The sequence below is a fragment of the Sciurus vulgaris genome (assembly GCF_902686455.1).
Source record: "Sciurus vulgaris genome assembly, chromosome: 1".
NCBI lineage: Eukaryota > Metazoa > Chordata > Mammalia > Rodentia > Sciuridae > Sciurus > Sciurus vulgaris.
Genome location: NC_136461.1, coordinates 156,074,750 through 156,094,417, shown reverse-complemented (window position 1 = coordinate 156,094,417; position 19,668 = coordinate 156,074,750). Strand labels below are relative to the sequence as shown.

Sequence of the window (19,668 nt, the reverse complement as noted above, 5' to 3'; positions counted from 1 at the left end):
AAACTTTCTAGTTATCACAGTAGCTCCAAAATAGAACATATTCTGTGGGTAGAAAATGAACTCTTTGGGACAGAGGCAATGAAGCAGAGGTTGGCACATCCTGGACATTATCAAAGGGCTTTACTAGAGGGTCTAAGACTTTCCACGAGTGATGGACCCATGGACACAGATATTTATGATTGTGATTATTTTGGTACTGGGAAATGAATTCAGGAGCACTTTACCACTGAGCTACATCCCCAGACAGGGTCCCATTAGGGCCTCATTAAGTTGCTGAGGCTGACCTCTGACTTGCAATTCTGCTGCTTCAGCCTCCTGAGTTGCTGGGATTACATGTGTGTGCCACTGCACCCAGCAGGTACAGATATTTTAAAGGAATCAATCTGCAGATGCTAAACTACCACATGTATGCAATTCTTGATGGGCAAGCTCAACCCTCTCGCCTCTGTGATCACAGGAACCTTTTCCCTTTATGACAAAAGGAAATCATACCCTTCACCCATCTCATATCTTAGACAAGAAAACCTACAGGACACAAGACAAAAGTGGATAATTCTAAATCTTGGTTTCAGGGATGGCAGAATTTTCTACTTTTTAAAGACTGATATATATATATATATATCATATAGTTATTTTATCATATTAATATATAATAATAATTTATAGATAGAAATAGATGTCAAACTTTCTTAATTTCATTCATCTGTTGATGGACATTAGGGTTGTTCCCATATCTTAGCTAATGTGAATAATATTGCCATAAACACAGAAGTGCAGATACCTCTGCAACATATTGATTTCATTTATTTTGCATATATGCACAGGAGTGATGTTATGGTTTGGATATAAGGTGTTCCCCAAAAGCTCCTATGTTAATGCAGGAATATTCAGAGGTAAAATCATCGGATTATGAGAGCTGTGACCTAATCAGTTCATCCTAGTTTGAATGTGCTAACTAGGTGGTAACAGTGGGTGCTAACGTAGGAAGGTGGGATATGGGTGGAGGAGGTGGGTCAGTAGCATTGTGCCCTGGAAACGTCACCTTTGCTGTAACCCATTCCTTTTGCGACTTCTCTGCTTCCTGGCTGCCATGAGCAGTGGAGTGCTCCTCTGCCATGCCCTTCCACCATGATGCTCTGCCTCAGCTTGGACTTAGAGCAATGGAGTTGGTGGACCATGGAGTGAACCTCTGAAACTGTGAGTCAAAACAAACTTTTCCTCCCCTAAGTTTTTCTTGTCAGGTATTTTGGTCACAGCAATGCAAAACTGACTAACAAAAGTGGAATTGCTGGATAATATGGTAGCTCTATTTTTCATTTTTTTTTTTTTTTTTTTTTGTGCTAGGGATTGAACCCAAGGGTGCTTAACCACTGAGCCACATCCCTAACTCTCTTTATATTTTATTTGAGACAGGGTCTTGTTAAGTTGCCTACGGCCTTGCTAAATTGCTGACGTTGGCTTTGAACTTGACATTCTCCTGCCTCAGCCTCCTGAGTTGCTGGGATTACAGGTGTACACCACCTTTCCTGGCCCATTTTTATTTTTTGAGGAACTACTATACTATTTTCCTTATTGGTTGCACCAATTTACCTTTGACAGTGTACAAATGTTCCCTTTTCTCCATAACCTCACCTGTACTTGTTATGTTTTGTCTTTTTTAAAAAAAATTTTTACTTGTCATTGGACGTTTATTTTATTTATAAGTGGGGCTGAGACTTGAACCCAGTGCCTCACACATGCTAGGCAAGTGCTCTACTGGGATTATAACGCCAGCCCCATATCTTTTGTCTTTTTGATAATAGCTATTCTAATAGGCATGAGGTGATCTTGCATTGTGTTTTAATATAATTTTCAAATTGGATTATTTGTTTTTCAGCCATTGAGGTATGTGAATTCCTTATATATTTTGGGTATTAATCCCTTATCAAATATGTATTTCACTAATATTTTCTCCTATTAAAGATTTTCACTCTGGAATTTCTTTTGCTGTGCAGAAGCTGTTTTATTTGATGCCATCCCACTTGTCTATTAGTGATTTTCTTCCTGTGCATTTGGTATCATTAAGAAAAAAGTCACCACCCAACTCAATGTCAAGAAGCTTTTCCCTTATGTTTTCTTTTGGTAGTTATAATGGTTTCAGGTCTTATCGTTAAGTCTTTAACCCACTTTGAGTTGATTTTTGTAGATGAGGTGAGGTAATGATCCAAGTCCATTCTCTGGCACATGAATATCCAGTTTTCTCATATCCACTTATTGAAGAGACTGTCCTTTCTCTGTTGTGTGTACTTGGCAACTTTATCAAAGATCAGTTGATCACGGATGCGTGGATTTACTTCTGGGCTCTATTTTTGTTTCATTGATGTATATATGTCTGTGTTTGTACAAGTGCCATATTGTCCCAATTACTGTAGTCTTGTAATATATTTTGAAATCAGGATATGTGGTATCTCTAGCTTTGTTCTTTTTGGTTGAGATTGTTTTGGCTATTTGGGGTCTTTTGTTATTCCATATATATATATTTATTTATATATATACATATTATATATTATATATAGTGTATATGTATATACATATATTAATAATAGTTTAGATTTTTTACTTTAATTTTAAAATTTACTAAATTGCATATATTTATTATGTACAATATGTCATTTTAAAATATGTGTACATTGTGGAGTGGCTAAATTCAACTTTTTAATATATGTATTACCTACTGTATTAGTCAGGGTTCAACAGAATCAACAGGAAGTATGATTATAAAAAGGGAATTTATTAGATTGGCTTACACAAACTGAAGCTGGATAGTCCACAATGGCCGTCTGCAACTGGAGAGCTGGAAGAACCAGTAGCTGCGCAGTCCCAAGACACAGAAGCCCCAGAACAAGAAAGATCAACAGTGCCATCCTCACCCGAGACCATGGCTTCTGGAAACTACCTGGAGAATCACTGGCAGAGTCTGTTTTGGAAGTGTGAAAAAGCAAGAGTGCGATATCCTCAGATGACTGAAGGATTGAAGAAGCAATTAAGAACCCATTCAAGAAGAGCAGAGCTTGCATTTGCATCTACTTCCTGTTCTTCCAGCTTTTATTCCATCCTATCGGGTGGTGCTGCCCACACTTAGGGAGGGGCTCCACTTCAGTTCCTATCCCATGTTCCAATCATTTCTAGACATGCCCTCACTGACACACCCAGAGGCCTCTTAATCACCAGCATCTCTTAATCCAATCAAGTTGACAATTCAAATTAACCATTATAGCTACCACACTTACTTTTTTTTTTTTTAAAAGAGCCTTAAAATCTACCCTCTTAGCAATTTTTAAGAATATAATACATTACTATTAGCTATAGTCACTATATTGTATAATGAATCTTTTAAACTTATTCCTCCTATCTAATAGATCCCTACAACTTTCAGAATTAATTTTTTTAATTAATTAGGGGCATAAGAGGAACTTGTATTAGTGAGCTTCCCATTGCTGTGACAACATACCTGAGAAAATCAATTTAAAGGAAGATTTTTTTTTTTGACTCATGGTTTCAGAGGTTTCAATCCATAGTCACTTGCCCCATTGCTGTGGGCTTGTGGTGAGGTAGAAAATCATGGTGTGGAGTGTGTAGTAGAGCAGAGCTGCAACCTTATAGTGGCCAGTAAGCAGGAGGGGAGAGGGGTTGGGGTCAAAATAAAGCTTTCAAAGGTACTCTCCTACCTACTTCTTCCAACTGAGCCCTGCCTCCTAATGTTTCTACCACCGCCCACCAGCACCATCAGTTGGGGACCAAGTTTTTAGGCCATGATCTGTGGGTGACATTTAAAATCCAAACCTTAACAGGATTGCAATGAATCTGTAAATCAATTTGAGTAATATGGACATTATAACAATATGAATTCTTTAAGTCCTTGAACACAGGATATCTTTCCATTTATCTGTCTTTGATTTCCTTCTTCAATATATTATTACTTCAGCATATACGTCTTTCATCTCCATAAGTTCATTTCTAAACATTTTTTTGTTGCTATTGTAAATGGGATTATTTTCTTAATTTCCTTTTCAGATAGTTTGTTATTATTGTATAAAAATGCTACTTATGTTTGTATGTTGATTTGGTACCCTACAACCTTACTAGATTTTTTTATTACTTCTAACATTTTTCTTAAGTTTTTAGAGTTTTCTGTGTATATGACAATGTCATCTGAAGAGATAATTTTACTTCTCCCTTTCTGATTTGGATGCCTTTTATTTCTTTTTCTTGTCTAATTCCTCTGGCTGAGAATCCAGTAGGTGTTGAATAGAAGTGGGCATGCTTTCCTTACATGGAATCTTAGGGGAAAAAGTCTCAGTTTCTCACCACTGTTAGTGATGTTTGCTGTGGACTTTTCTTATATGGTCTTTATGGTGGTAAGATAAGTTCTTTTTATAATATTTTGTGAAGAGTTTTTTTTTTTTTTTTATCATGAATGGATACAGACTTCTGCCAAAATATTTTTCTGTGTCTCTTCAGTAGATGTTAATCTAAAAATGTAGTCAAGATAGTTTTTCAAGATGGTCCTATGAAACAAGAAATCCAAAAATCTTTAATAACACTGATCTAGATGACCTTATGCCAGAAACCCTTTCATTATAGAAAGTACATGAAATTAAATTTGTCACAGATGTAAATTTTTCCAGATTAGCTGCTGAAATGTTTAACAAGTTCCTTAAGCTTTTTGAGCCTTGATCTTCTGAGAAATAGGTTACTAACAAAACTTTCTCCTCAGATGCCTGGGATGTAACAGAGGTATAAGAAAAGAAAAAATAATACTAGTTTAATAAGCTCTGTGCAGTTTGACCTGGATGGCCCCTAAGGAACACTGAATTCTACACAGAGGGAGAGGGTCTCTTTTGGTGTGTAAAACATGGAAGTGGGTGTGTTTGGCTATGAAAGATGGGAAGAGTTGGACTTAGTGGTTTAGATGAACTCTTTGTAACAAAGTATAGCAACCATCTCCCCTTCTCTATCCACCTATCCCTTGTTTTCTCCTGGGTCCACCAAAACTTATCTTTTGTAGTGGGGTGGGCTGGTGTGAAGGGAAAAAGTGAAGGACAGAAAAATGGGGGAGAAGGAAGTACTGGAGCATCTGCAAAGATCAAAGAATGGCAGCAGCTTATTTTGGAATTTTGGGGTGAGGAAGCTTTCCTGTGTTCTCCTGTCCAAGCTCTCTTATCTGGTGGAAGTAAAGGCTGCCAGCTATCCGGAGATCCTGGAATCCTTGTGGTAGTCCTAAGAAGACCTAGCTGGCCAGAGTATCCAGAATGATCCCCACTGATATTTTATCTGGGCTATTAAACTACACAGGTGGGATGTCTTTTGGAGCATGCAGCCTGATTCCCAGTTCCCCAGTTGGTCATTCCATATCTCATATTTACTTGCTCCTACAGTTTTTTGGGCACCATTTCCATTACCACAGAGTTTTATATGTCAGGAGTGTCAGAGATGGGTAGTAGAGAGGAAAGAAAATTGTCTTGAGGGGAGGAGAGGGTCCTATAGGATGAAATTAAGTTGTTGGTGCTGTTAATCTTTCTCTAGTCAGAAAGAATTTCCCAATGGTGAGGAAAGACCAAGGAATTTTTATAAGGACACAAATATTTAAAGTTGATTTTGTAGTTTTTTTTTTAAACTTCTGGAATTATGCCTTCATAATTCCCAAAATTTCATCAAAACTCTGATTACATAATAACTTCCTATTAATGTTGCTTTAGGACAGTGGAGCAAAACTGAGCTGCATATTAGAAACATTTGAAAAAAATTAGACAATCCTGAGGGCCAGCTCACACCCTAGAATGATTAAATCAAAAGATCCAGAGGTGGGTGGCATCAGCATTTAAAAAAATTCCCAGGTGAATTGAAACATGTGCAGCCATGTTTGTTAATTGCTGCTTTAGGAAATTGAAAGAAGGGGGAGTGGTAAGTTACAGGCAATGAGAAGAAAGTCAGTGGCCAAGAATCAGGTTGCTTTTGAAGATGACCATGAGTACAACTGAGCAGGATGTAGCCTCTACCTTTGCACCCAGGTAGCTAATATTATTAGCATCAGTAGACCTCCTCCAATAGGTAAAGAGAGTGGGAGAGAGATGCACTCTGGTCCTCATTGTCAGCACTGATTTTCATTAATCCCTTTGAGTTACCTCATTTTCATTTTTCTGTGGATTTGGACTTGGACTCCCTTCTAAAGACAATGAAATCTGGTCTTGGACCTGCTCCTCTTACCCATCTCCAGCCTTGTGGTTTCTAGCCTTCCTCTGGGGAGCGGGTAGTCCATTGCCTTGAAGGAAACACATCTGTGAAGACTACTGGGTGTTCTGAGCACTCACTGGAGAGTTGTTTGAATGAGAGCAGGTCAAGTAGTGAACTGTGAGGAAGGAGACGTGGAGGATTAGTCAAATGCTTAATTAAAGGTCTTTGGGTCTTTACAGTCCAGCCCAGAAGACTCCCTCCCTTCCCTTTCCTCCAGCCCAGCGACTTCACTTCGTTCTGTGCTCCTGTAACACTCCAAGATACGTCATTCTGTTGGTCTCTTGGCTGGCTGGAGCATGTGGCTTGGCCATCCAGCCTCTTATGCTGTTCATTATATCTGGACTGCAAAGCTGATGGTATTCTTAGGGCTTCCTGTTTGAGGATCTCCAGAGTCAATGATATCTATTTACTGGTAAATATTTTCTACTTTTTCTTCCTTCCACTTACTTTCCTTACTTCTAATTACTCACCTTCCTCTGTCTCTCCTTCCATTTCTCCTTTCTTCTCTCTTGCATTTCCTCCTTTCCTTCCTGTGCTTATTGTTGTCATGAGGACAGTACTCTGTATAAAGCACTGCCATGGTTCAAATGTGGCCATCAAAAGTTTCCTGTGTTGAAGCCCTAGTTCCCAGTGTGTCCTGCTGAAAGGTAGGGCCCAGGGGAAGTTGTTTAGGTCAGGAGGTCTCCCCTCTCATGAGCCATGAATGCTGTGTCCGCTGGAGTTATTGAGAGAGTGGGTTGTTACCAAGGTAAGCTCACCCCATGCTCTCTCTTTACATGCACAGGCTTGCTCTTTCACCTTTCCTCCAAGAGGTCAAGTGCCACGAGGATCTCACCAAAGGTGCCTGTCCAATATTAGACTTTCCAGTCTCCAGAACTGTGAACCAAAAAAAAAATTTTATTTATATATTACCAAGTCTCAGGCGTTCTTTTATAACAATAGAAAGTGGAATAAAATGAGCACTAATGAGAAACATGTACATTAAAAAAATGAATGTAACAATGGTGCTTTGGGGGATATTTTTCACACATATTGATGGCCTCCTTTCCTGTTCTGGCACTATGGAAAACACTGCACTCTTGCTTATGGGGTCGGGTAAGACTAGGCAAATGCAATGCACTTAACATAGCAGTACAGAGATCAGGGAAGACAGAGTTGGTTTAAATCAGGAAGGTAGCATAGATGGATTAGAGATAAATAATAATCAAGAAACAGCCACTATGATAACTGGGCAAACTTATTTGGGTATAAAGGGCAAGGGGAAGTTAGAAGTGAGAAAATAAAAGTGAAGACAGAAGCCAGGGGTACCAGGAACAGGAGAGCATACAGTGTGAGGAACAGGAAGGTCTGCACCAAGATTGGGAACAGGGAGGTAGCCCTGGAACACTGCTTCACAGGACCTGTGGGATGCCAGTGGATCAGGTTGGGGGACAGTATACAAGGATCGATCAACTTATGAATAAGATGGTAGAGCCACCTCCTTGGCAATTTGTAGATGAGGAAATGAATAAGATGTAAGAAGTTGGAACTCCCAAGAATGTGCGATGGCCATTCAGAGGACTCAGAACTCCACCATGGGCCCAGGAATAGTGCACATTTGTGCTTTCCATCTGACACCTCTTGAGAAGCAAATGACTTCTTATGAAGTTGTCAGACATAGCACTTACTTTTGATTGGCTGGCCATTGGTATTTGATGATTGAGCAAAACTTGTAAAGTCTATAATTTTTTCCCTTTATACATTTATATTCTAAATATTATATAAATATATATTTATAATATATTATAATTATAATGTATTATATAACACATTTTAATATAGATATATAATATGTATTATGTTATATTATTATATTATATAAATATATTTATAAATGTGTCATATTTTTGTTTTAGACACTGAACTATTTAATATATATTTATTTTAGAATTAAATAATATGATGCATACGTACTGTTTTAGTCAGCTTTGCATTTTTGTTACCAAAAGATGGGAAAAGAACAACTTCAGGGGGAAAGGTTTATTTTAGCTCACTGTTTCAGAGGTTCAGTCTATGGTTCCATAGCTCTGGGCCAGAGGTGAGACAGAACATCATGGTGGAAGACTGTGACAGCGGAAAGCAGCTCAGGACATTGCAACCAGGAAGCAGAGAGAGAGAGAGCTCCACTCACCAGGGACAAAATGTAAAACCCAAAAGCACTCCCCTACTGACGAACTTCCTCCAGTCACACCCTACATGCCTACAGTTACCAACCAGTTAATCTATATCAATGAATTGATAAGTAATGGATTAGGTTACAGGTCTTCTAATTTAATCAGTTTACCTCTGAACATTCTTTCACTGTCTTACACATGAGCTTGTGGGGGATACTTTGTATTTATACCATAATATGTATATTCTTTCTAAACTGTTTAAAAATTAGATGCCCAAGTGAATTTTGAGCAGGTAAAACAGACTTTAGAGCCTTCTGTGATCACTGGCCTGTTCCTTCCCACACATCAGTGTTGGTAATGTAATTGTACCTCAACTGAAGCAGAGAGGCTGTCCTCCAAGCCCATCTAGGGAAGAGAGCAGCAAGCAGAAAATTAATCTACATCATAAATCACTCTAGTTCATGAATCTGCTGCACTGAGTCACTTGTGCTCAATAAAATACTAAAAAATTAAAAATACATGTTATTTGAACTGATCTTAGCTCTACTGAATTAGAATCAGGCTGGAGGATGGGTGGGGGTAATAGTATGAAACCTGGAGATCTATTGTTTTCCTTTTGTCCAGGGGATTGAATCCAGGGCCTTTCACATGCTAGCCAAGTGCTCTACCACTGAGCTACATCACTAGTCTATTCCTTATATTTAATGTATATCACTTGTTGAGTTTGTAAATAATATATACCTGTGAAATCATTACCCTAATCTAAGGTAGCTAGTATGTTCAAAAGTTTCCTCTTGTCCTCTGTTTTGTTTTTTTGTGATAAGAACATGCTACAATGTGAAATATACTCTTTCAGTAAAATTTCAAGTACACAGGACACTGTTGTTGACTGTAGGCCCTGGGCAGTACAGCAGATTTCTAGGACTCACTGCTCATGTGATCTTGATCATCACCTCTTACATTGGTGACTTTAAGAATCTCTGGCTCCAACAACACCCTTCACAGAGTCCTAGCTTTGATGAACAACAACAATCAACCACAACTTTTTTCTGTGGCAAAGGTCCCTGCATGCTTACTATGCCACTTGTATCTCCTTCGTTAGTAATGGAATCTGGAATTTCAATTTCTACAGGACCTCAGTGTACTCCATTTTCAAAGCCTCTACCTTTTAGGTATGATCATGGGGCTAACTTTTGCTCAATAAGCTGCAGTGACAAGTGCTGCAGGGTTCTTGGAAGTAACACTGAAATATGCTTTCTTGCACCATTTTGCTTCTTGCATGTGGATGTGTTGTCTGGGGCTCTAGAACTGTGTTCATCATAAAGAGATGAGCTAAGGATGGTAGAGTAGAAAGAAAGATCTGGATTTCTGATGTCTGGGTTATCTGGTTTTCAGTCATACTATGGATCAATGGCCTCTGGAATTCTATTGTATGATAAAAAAAGAAATATTTATGTGCTTAAGCCATCAAAAATTTTGGCTTTTGGTTATTCTCAGTTGAATCAAATTCTGTAATAAGTGATACATATTGACTACAATCTGTGTCAGTCACCAAACTTAACTCTTTACATATATTTTCAAATTTAATCCTCTACTTTTTAAAGAAAGATTTTATTATCCACATTTTACAGATTTTAAAAATAACCGTCAAGAGGTTAAGGAACTTGTTCAAGATCACTTTGCTGGTTCCTTCTGGAGGAAGTGTTTGAACTTGGACAGGCAGAGTTCAGGAACTAGGCCTTCGTTTCTGGCACGTTGAGGACATCACTTCTAAGTTGTTCCTTGACATCAAGGGCTAGGAAGGTTCATTTTCCTCCTGGATGAGCCATACCTGTGTCCTTGATTCCTCTGCTATTATTGACAGGTACAGACACCCCTGCCTAATGTTTTTATAATCTACCCACCAACCCTCTTTCTGTAGAGGATGGAAATGGGGCAGCAAACTAAGAAAGTGATCCAAAGTGATATTCCTAGACTTTTGAATTTAAAGAACTTATTAAAAAATAAATTAGGTAATTACAAAAGTTCACAATATTTTTTCAAAGTAAGAACTTTAATAAAAAATAGACTGTTGTCTATCATGAGCATCATTTTGCATGAAAAAAGCACATTTCACATGAAAAAGAGAGAAAATGATCTAATTGTAAAATAAAGGGCAGCTCTTTGAACAAAATGCATTTAAGTATAAAGTTAGCACTTGAAAAAATACCTTTTTATTTCTCCCTCTCTCATTTTTCCCAAGGAGAAGTTAAAAATGTCATGAGGATTTAAGAAAATTTTATTTAAGATCACAAAGGAGGGAAAGGTGGTGGAATAACTGCCTGGAATTGTGAACCTGGCCAGTGATGGACCTGGAGTGTTGCAGGATTGCTACTTGACACCAAGAACCGTTCTTCTTTCCTACCTTAGTAACAAGATCCTGGTTTTTGTTCAGGGCATCATCCTGCCTAGCTAAAAGGACACATATGGCTCCCTGCAGGTAGGTTTGGACCAGTGACTAACTTCTGGCCAATGAGACATCAGCACAAGGTCAAGTGATACTTATAAGACAGCATTTGATTTGACTTGTCTGCAAAGGGGGCCCTCTTCCCTCTCCTCACTTTCTCTTCCTGCTGATCCAGAAAAAGGGAAGATAGGGTGGCTATAACCATAAGATATTGGATTGAGGATAGCAATGTAGAAAGATGGCATGCCTGAGTCCCTGATGACAACTTTGAATCCTGAATGGCCTATCTTTGGACTTCCTTTACATGAAAAGGAAGTTCATTTTATTTAAGGTAGTATTTAATTTGGTTTCTGTTTCATGAATTGAATCCTGACCGACACAAAGAAGTAAATCCAAATCCATTTTGAACAAAGAGAATCAGAGTGTTGTTAAAAACAATTCAAGAAATGAACTGTTTAATTTATCAGGAAGTAAACCAGAGCCAGAGCTGTGAAAGGACTTGCTCAAAGTCACTTCTCTGGACATTCATTCTACAAATATTTTCTGACATGTCCTATGACAGGAGTGAAGTCCTTTGCCAGGACCTGGGGCACCAAGATGAGACAGGGCATGATTCTGGCTACCCAGAGATTCACAAAGTGGAAACAGACGGGTTGGTCACCTTTGTGCACCCAGCACAGTCTCTAGGATGAACTTTGTGTGGGCTCCGTCCAGTGAACCCACACCAGGTCTGGCACTTCACCCTGGAGAAAGATGTACATGGGAGAAAAAAGAGGGAGATTCCAGGAGTTGATCACCTGGGGCTCTCTTGTAACTTAGAGCAAGAGAAGAAATTACTGCATTTACTTTTGTTGTATTCAAGACCGAAGAGAATGCACATTGCAAAGCAAACAGACTTCCACTTCTGTGTAACATGCACTCATGGGTGTAAAAGTGTTCAGACTTCCACTTCTGTGTAACATGCACTCATGGGTGTAAGAGCGTTCAAATACACGCACACTCATGAATGCACATATACACAGGAAACCTTTGCAGGATTACTTTTCTTCTGCTGCTTTAAAAACATCTTGAGTGTTTGGGTGCGTGTTTATGTGATTTGTGTGGACCGAGGGTGGGGGCAATAAAACAATACAGTCTCTGGGGGCCTCTGGGGAGAATCTCTGAATTCCCTGGGATAGGAAGTTCCCTAAGAAATCAGGAGCCACTTAAATTCCCACCAAACAACAAAGTATGCACAGCCAAGATAAAAGGAGAGTGGGGGTGGAGAGGGAAACAAAACACCTCACCCTGGCTTAGGGAAGCAGGTGCACCCAATGCAAACAATATCATTTCTTCTATTATTTGTAGAGTTTAGGAACAAAACAAAACAAAACAATGCTCAACTCCTCCCCTCTGGGGTGGGGAGTCCTCCAAGGATGCTCAATGCCAGAAGATAAAAAAGATTGTTTCTCGTCATATGTAACTGTAAAGAAACTAAATTAAAAACTAACAGACAAAAAGAAAAGCCCCAGACTACCAGACAATTAAGAATATTGGGCCAAGTTAAAAAGACACGGCATTTTCTCTTTAGAGGGGTTTGTGGTCAGCCTCTCATTTTGCCATCAGAGTCAATCATGCTTACATGGGGCATTTCCCTCCACTTGTCCGGCTATCTTCAACTTTGAAGCAATCAACTGAAGAACGGGGGTGTTTGTGCTGCAGTTTTAGCAAGTGTGGAGAGCATTCTGGCCATGTGATGGTAAGAGATACAGGTAAAGTCAGGGCTCATGTGTGGTGGGGCTGCAGGGACCCCATATGCATGGGTCCCTTTGAAGTCTGGGACGACCCTAAAAATGGGTCCACCTGGTCTTGCATTTTTTAAAACTTGTAAAGATAAATTATTTTTTCCTGTCCATTAAGTAGTCCCCCAAATTGTATAAACTTCCAGATGTATAAAATATGGATCTATCCTGAATGGGTTTTATCAAAATTTCTGGAAAATTTCTTTCTAACTGAAACAAGAAGTATTTTTAGTTCTTTGGATGCAAGTATTATTTTGACACATGGTCAGTGTGGAGCTAAGGCTGAAGGTCCCACCTGACAAAGCTACTCTGGGGCGAAAAGTCGGGGAAGGAGGAGACTGAGGTGTGAAGTGGGGAACCCTGGTGACTTTGAATCAGGAGCCCCCTTTAAAAATGTATGTTGAAGGACTGGATTTTCCATTTGGTAAAACCCTCCAGAGCCCATGCAGGGGTCTGGGACAGTTCTTTGGTATTTTACCTCAGTGTTTTAATGATACATTGACTAAATAATTACAGGCTTGAAGAATTGCCCTTCACTTCTGCTACAGCATCGGGTGAGGTTAAGAGACCTCAGAAACAGTACCCAGGTTGGCCTGGCCCAAGGGGACAGTAGCTGATTTACGGAAAGGACTCAGGTAACTTCCAGAAAGTACCCAGGGAAAGAAGGACTGAGAGAAGCAAAGATAACCAGCCTCAAAAGACAGAGGTTGTTTTGATTACAATATGGTGTCTGTCATTTGTATTTTCTTCCAGCTCAGTTTCCAAGGATCCATGCCAGGACCTGGAACAAAGAGAGCCCAGAAAATTAAAAAAGCATTTCATCAGGACTGTATGACATTGAGAGCCACAGGCTTGCCCATAGTCTAGTCTGATTTGGATGAAGGGTGTTTTCTCCACAGGTCACCTTCAAAGTTGGGTGGATGATGGAACAGTCCCAACCTCTGAGAAGGAAGTCTTTGGAGCACAGGTCAGAGGATGCTGGGAGGACACCATACTTGTGGTCTCAGCAGCTTTCAGGAGACATAGGTAATTTTGGTACCAGCAGTTAAGCAGGAGAGAAGCAAAAATGTCATCTTGAGGCCAAAAAAGCAAGTGAACTGTCCCTGGGCTACTCACAGAGACTAACCAGGAGGAATGGGGCTTGAGAATGACCATTATAACCAGACAATAACAGCAACAGGTGACAGTGCTGGTTGACGATGTAATATGCAATAATGTAAGAGTTCATAACAGCATAGGATTCCCATGGCCAGGCACCAGAGTTAACATTCTTCTTTATGGACCCCTTCAACCCTTTAACCTTCACTGCACATAGTATAGGTTCTATTATTGTAGTTGCTCTACAGACAAGGAAACCAAGACTCCAGAGGGCTAGGTAACTTGCTCAGGACTGACACCCTACGCTGATAAGTGTGGGGCTGAACTTCTAACCCAGTCTGTCTAAATCTTGAGCTACCTTTTAATTTTTATGTACATGGTAGTGGCAGCAAATGAAGCTAAAGAAACTGTGTTTGCTCTTGTGAATTTATTCGAGCAACAAGACTGCTGAAGTAACCTGGAAAACATATAATATTACTGTAAAAATTAATTTGATTTCTTATTAAGTCTTCCTTTATTTATTCAAAAGCATTTATTGAGTGTCTACAGCTGAGCTCTGGACTATGAGGACTGGTGTTCCTTTTACTTGAAGAAGTTCTCACATTAAACTTCTAAAAAGTCCGTGGTAATGATGGAGCTCTAGACATTTGCTAATATGATTTCATTACATTTTCCCCTCTTTCAAGAAGTTTTGTTTTGCAGATTCGTAACTTTTACCTAATTCAATTTAAAGAAGGAAGTGCCTTCTTCATGGGGTATGTTTAAGTAATTGGACAAAGGGATAACCTTAGTTTATTTCTAGAAAGTCAGGAGGAATTGTGAAGATTGAATTGTGCCTCTGACTGAAGGGAGGAAATTAGAAAAATGTTCTGCCAAGTTGTGCTGCTGTTGTATATACAACCGTCAAGGTTTATCATCTGCTTAGAGAACTTGACCACACATAACCAGAGGATATCAGTCGCTTAAGGTAATTCCAATGGATTAGTAGATGTATGTATCATCATTCCAGCAGAGAGCAAGGTAGTTTAAGTTCGTGGAGATTGAGGACTCTTTCCTATGCACCATCTCTGCTGACAAAATAGAATACATTGAAAATGCAATAGTTGACCTGGAATTTCCACAATTCAAAACTCCATGGCTGGTAAAGTTTTGCCTACGGAGCAAAAACATAGTTTGGCATTTCAATTTACCTATTGTTTATAACTTATTTCATGGAAACGTTGACTTTGTAAAAGTACAATCTGTGATTCTGACTATATATAAAACTAAGTGGGGGTGGGGGATCATAATTTTAGGGGGAACCTATTCTGTTGTGGATAAAAATAGCTCCACTCGCTCTATTGCTTTGCAAGGAAAACATCAATTAGATTGAACAATGTTCCTTGTAGAATGTAGATGCCGCGTTGTCTCTGGACACCTCCTTTGAATTTGGTTTGGACTGCGTCGTGTCTTCTGTTAGGAGGAAATTATCAACAACAAGAGGAAATCCTGTACTAGTATTGAATAGTCCTTATTTTAAAGGTACTTCCCTTCTTGTGGGAATTGTATGTAATCAGAACAACATTATAAAATGTCTGAATTATTTTACAAGGTTTGACTTTCAGCCTCATTTTTTTTATTTCAAAGATCAACTTATTGTGCTTAAGATACAGTCAATTGTTGGGCGGGAAAATGTTCTTCTTAAGCTGCAGGAGCCTCACCAAGGTGAGGTGGAGGTTAAAGCATCGGCCGCAGGAAGCAGGAGGTCCTTGGAGACACCCGTGTATTCTAGAGCACACGATGACTAATAAAGGCTAAAATTACTCTGGAAAGAGCCATTTGAGTCACAAACATTTGCCCTTTTATGAGCAGAACTGACCTGTCTTTAAGGGGGGATCTGGGTAAGCTGGCCTGTGATTTTCTACCCATTAGTTTGGCTCAGCCAAAGGATAGGAGAGGTCAGCATGGCTGGGTCTTGAACACCTAGGGTATAAAAAATTTCAAACTTACTTGTCTGATTCTCTGTCCTAATTATTACCTGTGGGCCAGGAGCTGCATAGAAGCAGAAGCAGCCTGAGCAGATACTCTTGCTTCTGCTCTGGCTCATGAAGCTGACAAGCAGTATATAGGGGATGCCCAATGTTGTGCTTCTGGCGCTGACCCAATAATGCAATGCTTCTCAGACTTCCTTGCTGAGGCTCTCCCAGCAAGAAGAGGATAAATTGGTACACCTTGAGCCCCAGGGGGGCTTCAAAACAGCCAGGTGCAAGCACAAAAGTTCTTTTGAGTTCTTGTATCTTATTCGTGAGACTCTGCCATCTCACTCCAGTATGTATCAGTTGGCTTCAATATAAGTTCAGTTGCACTCTCTGCCCTGTTGGAAATGTTCTATTAATGAACTGTCTGATATGGTAGCCACTGGTCAGCCATACGTGGTTACTGCACACTTGAAATGTGCTCAGAGTGACTGAGGAACTACACTTTAAAGTTATGTTATTTTAATTCATTTAAATTTAAATAGCTCTAACAACCCAACCATGGGCTGTCCATGGGTAGATCTAAAAATCTACAAGCCAGCAGGGGTGCTTGACTGTCCACCACTTTCCCTGTGGATCTGGGATTCCTGACAGAGGTAAATGCTTGCCTGCCTGCAGCTTCTTTGTGTGTTGGTCAGCATGACTCTTTCCTTCCCATCTTGTCCCAAGCACCAGGAAGCACAACGACATGGGGATCCCTGCTCACAGTGTTGACCCTAAACTTGCAGTCCCTGCAGGCCTGTTTTCTGTTTCTTAGGATGGAAGTGTACCGTGTTTCCACCAGGCAGCACTGAAGAATAGTTCCTGTGGGCATTGTTCACTGCAGAGAGCATCCTGCAGTTCCTGCAGCAGGACTTGTGCTGCACTTGGCACTTGACAACATTCTGCTTGCTCCTACCCTCTTTTCAGCAGTTGTGCTCAAGTGTCACATTCTTCACCAGTGGGACTCAACATTGCATATCTTTGGACAGGGCTGTTTCCAGGTTCAGAGTGTCCCTTATCCACAGTTTTGCTTTCTGCAGTTTCAGTTATCCAATGGAGGTCTGAAAATAGTAAGTGGAAATTTCCAGAAATAAACAATTCATAAGTTTTAAAGTTTCTGCTCTTCTGAGTAACATGATGAAATCTCACACTGCCACTCTGTCCAACCTGGGATGTAAATCATCCTTTGTCCAGAGTATCCATGTTGTATAGACCACTTGCCTGTTAGTCATTTAGTGACTGTCTCAGTTACCAGACCAACAGTCTTGGTATCATAGTGCTTCTGTTCAAGTCCCTTAATAATGGCCCCAAAGCATACTAGTAGTGATGCTGGCAATTCAGATATACCAAAGAGACCTTGTAAACAGCTTCCTTGAGGTGAACAGGTGAAAGTTCTCAACTTAAGGAAAATAAACCATATGCTAAGGTTGCTAAGATTTATAGTACAATAAGTATTTTGAAAGAAAAATACCATTTTCATAAACTTTTATCATAGTAAGTTGTTCTGATTTATTATCTACATTATTAATCTCTTACTGGGCCTAATTTATTAATAAAGCTTTATCATGATGGGTAAGTATGTATTAGAAAAACAGAGTATATCCAGAGTTTGGTACTATTTATGGTTTCAGGCATCCACTGGAATCTTGAAACATATCTTGCAGATATGGGGGACTACTGTAGTCTTGAGTTGCTGGAAAGATTTCTTTATTTTTCTACCAGTCCATTGGTAAATTTTCTGTTTTTTTGACTCATGGCCCCCAAGTCATAATGGGACACTTGGAGTCATAAGGTTATGCTTGGAGTGACGAAGCCCAGAGGCATTTCATAGCTCCCATTTACTAACAAATTTTGATGACTATATAGTACATTCCATTTTTTTTTTTTAAAGCATTGGGGAATAGGCCATTCTGAGTAACAGACAATTTTAACTTACTGAAACTAACTATACCTGCCAACTGTAGGTTAGTCAATTTCCGAGAATTCAGCATAGTAAAACAGTCTTGACAATGAAGCTGTTTTAAATGTAATGCAATCTTTCTTTGGTGGCTTAGAAGGCATTTGGGGGTCTTGCAATGCCTTAGAGTCATCATTATGAACAGTAATTACCCTTCAATTGTACAGCATGGAGTAATTACGTTTATCTTAGTTTTCCAGTACGTTGGATCCAAGATACACAGAGTTTTGCTGCAAATAAAACAACTTGTAATTTTATTTCTAATAATGATTATGTTTTAATTTGGGGGCTTTCCTGTCACTTAAATTTATTATGTTATAGTATTTTCATTAATAGTGCTCATTTGAAATGTCTTAAGATTTGCTTATATGTGCTAGAGATTAAACTAAAAATCTGAAAAACACTCCCTTTAAACAACACTATTTTTTAAAAAAATATAAAATTGTAGATGGACATGATACTTTTATTTTATTTATTTACTTTTATGTTGTGCTGAGGATTGAACCCAGTGCCTCACACATGCCAGGAAAGTGCTGCATCATTGAGTCACAACCTCAGCCCTAAACAAAGCTATTTTTGATTCAATAGGTATAATACAGAAAGTTGAGTACAAATCAGACTTCTAAAGAATGTAACTTTCATATAAAAATACACTTTTGTGATTATAAAAATTGTTTTTATCATAATGAATATAGAAAGCTCAGAATGTTATAAAAAGATCTACAATCTCATCACAATGAGTTAACAACTGTGTGATTTTTCTCTCCTGTACTTTTGCTGTGCATATCTATGTAAACAGATTTGTAAATATTTACAAAAAAGAATTATACAAGATATACTTTCATATCATGAGTTTTTCCAGAAAGGATTAGCATTTGAGCCAGTAGATGGAGTAAAGAGAAGTGCCCCCAACAGTGTGGTCCAGCATCATACAATCCATTGCGAGCCTGAGCAGAGCAAGAAGGTGGAAGAAGGGACAATTCTCTTTCTTCTTGAGCTGGACATCAGAGATAATGGGTTTCGATCCTTTGGATGCCATGAATTACACCAGCCACTGCCCAGTTTTCAGGCTGAAAGCATCATCCTAGGAGTTACACTATTGAATCCCCTGTTTCTTAGGTCTTGGGACTCTAACGGAATCACATCACCCATTTTCTTGGTTCTCTAGCTTACTTATGGCAGATCACAGGACTTCTCAGTCTCCATAATCATGTGAGAAAATTATCATAAAAAATCTCTTACATCAGTCTCTCTCTCTATCCCATTGGTTCTGTTTCTTGGAGAACCCTAATACGGTGCTTAAAAATGTTCTGTGTATTGTTTATGGTTAAAATGTCTATTCTGCATTCTAATGGACAAAATAGTATTTCATGTCATTTTATTTTATATTATAAAACACTTTAAAACTTAATAATGACATTAGTTATTATTACAAAGGTAATTCTAGGGAAAAAAAAAGATAGAAATCAGTATAATAGAGAAGAGAAATCCATACTCATAACTTTGTGATGGAGTTGCTGGTGCACTTTTTCATTTTTGGAGATGGATGTTATTTTATTGACAGTTTACTTAATATATTTTGCAGTTGCTGTTCAATTTTTTTCATATTGTTACTTTTATGTTTCAATACATAATTTCTCCAAATACTAATTTTATAGAGACTAGAAGATTGTTGTAAGAGTGCCCATAATATTCTCTTTAAAATGGTATCTTATGGGCTGGGGTTGTGGCTCAGTGGTAGAACACTTGCCTAGCATATGTGAGACCCTGGGTTCGAGCCTCAGCACCACATAAAAGCAAAGGTATTGTGTTCACCTACAACTAAAAAAAATTTTAAAAATTAAAATGTTATCTTATAAAGGTACTTCTACTTTCTATCACTTGCATTCATGATCTGAGACTGGTGGGATAAAATCTTCCTGGTTTTCTGTTTCAAGTGCCCTTGCTTTCGTATGCCAGAAAT

The 19,668-nt window shown here is 38.9% G+C and overlaps 1 protein-coding gene and 1 long non-coding RNA gene across 2 annotated transcripts in view; both read left to right on the top strand.

The window, feature by feature from the left end:
- MRPS28 (mitochondrial ribosomal protein S28) overlaps positions 1–19,668 on the top strand; it is a 352,996-nt gene that overhangs the window by 276,280 nt on the left and 57,048 nt on the right. The window lies entirely within an intron of this gene.
- On the top strand, positions 12,396–18,978 carry LOC306646860. Its single transcript, XR_013759985.1, has 3 exons — positions 12,396–12,610; positions 13,407–13,620; positions 18,568–18,978. It is a non-coding gene; the product is annotated as an uncharacterized lncRNA (long non-coding RNA).